The 4,277-nt window shown below is 34.2% G+C and overlaps 1 pseudogene; it reads left to right on the top strand.

The window, feature by feature from the left end:
* Positions 1–1,204: 1,204 nt before the first annotated feature.
* LOC127744919 (uncharacterized) lies at positions 1,205–3,766 on the top strand (annotated as a pseudogene).
* The last annotated feature ends 511 nt before the right edge of the window (positions 3,767–4,277 follow it).

Below are 4,277 nucleotides of genomic sequence, written 5' to 3'. Positions count from 1 at the left end.
TTAACAACTATGTGAAAATGGAAATAGGCAAGTTAAGATGGGTTCGACAAAGACAAAAGGAACTTCGAGCTGAACTGTATCAAGGCTTACAAGATGCTTTGTACACAGGGGAGAATAATGCTAGTAATTATTCAATTTAATGGCCACACGATTAATCATTACGTGTTCCTGAATTTAAACTTTAAAACTAATAATACTTTTCTCTAAAATTGGTTTTAGAAAATGTTGGCAAAAGAACGATATTACCATCATCGTTCGTGGGCAGTACATCACTCAATAGTACGAGGATGGAATGGCTATTATTCTTAAAGAAGGCAAACCGGATATTTTTTTAACTATGACATGCAATCCATCATGGTCAGAAATAGCTTCAAAACTCAGTCCAACTCAAACTCCACAGGATCATCCGGATCTAGCAACTAAAATTTTCAGAGCCAAGTTCGAACAATTAAAGCAGGATGTTATTACCAAAGGTGTATTGGAAAAGGTGAAAAGTTATATTTATGTCACCGAGCTTCAGAAAAGAGGATTGCCACATGTACATATGTTGCTAATCTTAGAAAACAATGACAAGTTGAGTGATCCTGACCAATATGATAGTTTGGTCCGAGTGGAATACCATGTAAAGAAACAGAACCACACTTACATGAGGCAGTGCTAAGGCATATAGTCCATGGTCCTTGTGGGACACTAAATCAATCTTCACCATGCATGAAGAACGGTCAATGTAAATGTAAGTACCCAAAAGAGTTCGTACTAGAGACACGACGAGGTGATGAATCATATCCTCAATATAGGAGGCGATTTGATACTCTAATCCCTATAAACTAAAATGTCACAGTTGACAATAGATGGGTGGTTTCGTACAACCCTTGGATACTGCTGAAGTATGATTGTCATCTCAATGTACAGATATACAGCAGTATCAAGAGCATAAAATATCTATAAGTATTGCTATAAGGGACTAGACCGTGTGGCAATAGAGGTTCACAGAAGTTCTCATTATAATGAAGTGCAACAGTTTATTAATGCAAGATGGATTGCTGCTCCAGAGGCATACTGGAGGATATTTAGATTCAACCTTTACCAAATGTACCCATCAGTTGAAAGGTTGCAAGTTCATTTGCCAAATTAACATCAAGTGAGCTTTTATGAGCACCAAACTATTTCTAAAATAGTTAATAATGACTATTTCTCAAGAACAATGCTCACTGAATTCTTTGCACTTAATTGGGCCGATGACCAACAATCTAGGCATCTTTTGAATAGAAAAATCCCAGAATATTACAGTTGTCACAGCAAGGAAAAAGAATGGCATCGACGCAGGTCACAAAAGAGAGCTATCAGTTGGATCTATACCGTTTCTCCAATAGAAGGTGAAAAATTCTATTTGCGTATTCTGTTGGCAAATGTAAGAGGCCCAACTGGTTGGGATGATTTGCTTATAGTCGATGGTGTCCAATATTCGTCCTTTAAGCAATCCGCTCAGCATCAAGGACTGTTGGAGAGTGATAGTAGTATAAGATCATGTTTGGTTGAGGCATCCATTTTAAGAATGCCATGTGCTTTAAGAAGGTTGTTTGCCACCATTTTAATTTTTTGTGAGCCAACATATGTAAAAAGTCTATGGGACAAGTTTCTTTCATGTAGGGTAGATGATTACGCATCAACAAGCACTACAACCTGCAATGGGTTGACAAATCGTTTGCTTAGGGATTTAAATGACATCCTCCTACAGCATGGAAAATATATTGCACAATACGATTTACCAGCTCTAACCTCAGATAATGACAACGACAACTTCATGCCTAGAATTATTCAAGAAGAAATGTCCATCGAAGTTTCTCAAGAAGACCTGTGTTCTATAGAAAGATTAAATCATGACCAATCTACAGCTTTCAAGTGCATTATGAATACAGTTGATCGAAGAGAAAGTGAAATATTCTTTGTTGATGAACCAGGAAGAGCAGGTAAGACATTTCTTTACAGAGCTATAATTGCAGACTTAAGAAGTAAAAGGCATATTGTCTTGGTAGTTGCATCCTCAGGAATAGCTGCAACTTTATTGCCTAGTGGTCGAACAGGTCATTCTAGATTTAAGATCCTAATCAATGCAGAGCCATCCTCTACGTGCAATATAAGTAAACAATCTGATCTCGCAAAACTGATTAGGCAGATGACAGCGATAATTTGGGATGAAGCACCAATGGCTAATAAAGAGACAATGGAATCATTGGACTACACATTTGTGAGACATCTTAGAAAACAATAATCCATTTGCAAGACATCTTAGAAAATAATAATCAGCTTCTATTGTTAAATCACATTTGTGGGCATTCACCAAAATTCTCCACTCACGACAAAATATGGGATCTCTTAATGATCGTGATTTTGCGGAGTATCTTATGCGCATAGGGGATGGGATTGAGCCTACCATATGTGAAGACTTGGTACAAATAGAAGTACACATGGCAAAACCATTGGAAGGTGAGGCATCATTACACAAATTAATAGAGGAAATCTTTCCAAATTTGCAATCTCATGGGTGGAGAGAGCGATATTGACACCCAAGAATCATGATGTGCAAAAACTTAATGATATAGTTGTAAACGAATTTCTGGATGACGAACAAATTTTAGCATCATTTCATGAAGTAGAAGGAGATACAAATAATCTATATCAACAAGAATATCTTAACTCGATCTCCACAGGTGGATTGCCACCTCATATGTTGAAGGTAAAAAAAGGTGCTTCTCTGATGTTATTGAGAAACATAGATCCTAAGGCAGGCTTATGCAATGGCACAAGGCTATTGTGTCGAGGAACTTTTCAAAACATGTTAGACGTGAAAATCTTAACAGGCCATTACTCTGGACAAAGAGCTTTTCTACCTTGGATAAAACACAAAACAATTGAGAACTCAAGATTACCCTTTGTGCTTATTTGAAAGCAATTTCCTGTAAGGTTAAGTTTTACCTTAGCGGTAAATAAACCACAAGGGTAAACTATCCCTAAGGTAGGGATCTATCTCCCTAAACATGCGTTCAGCCATGGTCAATTATATGTTGCTCTATCTCGAAGTGTTTCTCAGTCAACCACAAAAATCTTAGTCAAAGAAGGAACAGTAGATGGAGAAAGCGGACAATTCACAAAGAATGTGGTGTTCAAAGAAATTTTGTTACCTGCACCTCAGGTAATTTATGTGCTTGACAAATACGTGAGCTTTTTTACAAGTATAATCCGTGTATTATGTAATTTTATCATTACAATATCAACATTGGAATAGATAGTTTTGTTCACTAATTTTAACAACTAATGACTAAGATTTTTAACAGATAAATTGATATCAAGATAGCTCATCAGCATATTAAAAGAGATAAGCAAAAGGAACTGGAACCTCTACTTTACCCAATAGGTATGCACCAACTACGATTCACATAAATTATAAAAATTATATCATACATCCTTAAAATATATCATTATTGATTTTTTAAGAAATTATAGTTTGCAATATTTATATTTACTTTGAAAAAATTTGAAATTTGATTTCTTTAAATGTTGCTATCAATTTTATAATTTTAGCAATAAAATTATAAAAATTAAAATTTTAAAACCAATAAAAGGTAGAGGTATGTTTGATTTCGGATGTATCATTACTTAATTCTAAAGTAATATATAAAACACTACTGAAATATATTGTGATACATATATTCAATAAATTACAGGAAACAAGATTCTAATCGTTATGGAGTATATGGAAGGATGAGCAATCAATTGCATCAATGAGACCAATCGACAATAAAGTAAGGAATTACAGCATTAATGACAGTGATAACTGCATTGATGATACATATTTTTGTTTTAGTGTTGTTGATCAAACGTGAAATTGACTCATGTTCATCCAATCATAATTTATTCTGTTGGTTGGGGAGGTACAGTTAAAGCAGACAAAACTCAATTATGGAAAATGGTAAAAAGAGAAAAATTGGATCAAAAGAATTAAAGATAATGCAATAAACTTTTATTACATAATACATATTTCCGTCTATTTCGTCCTATATACCAATTATGTTAAAATTTTAACTCTTTTTTTCAGCCATGAACTTAGAAGAACACACCTAACTCATTTCGATACAAAACAATATCATTGCAGTTAATTGTTATTAACTAAAAAAAACCTAACAAAAAAAGATGTAATATCATTTAATTTATATATATTTTGTTAATGATAAACAAGGATTAATGTCATTTCTTTTGTCCTTTCTAAAAGTTCAATG

This window comes from Arachis duranensis, chromosome 2 (assembly GCF_000817695.3).
Source record: "Arachis duranensis cultivar V14167 chromosome 2, aradu.V14167.gnm2.J7QH, whole genome shotgun sequence".
In the NCBI taxonomy this organism is placed as follows: domain Eukaryota; kingdom Viridiplantae; phylum Streptophyta; class Magnoliopsida; order Fabales; family Fabaceae; genus Arachis; species Arachis duranensis.
This window is presented reverse-complemented; position numbering and strand designations above follow the sequence as displayed.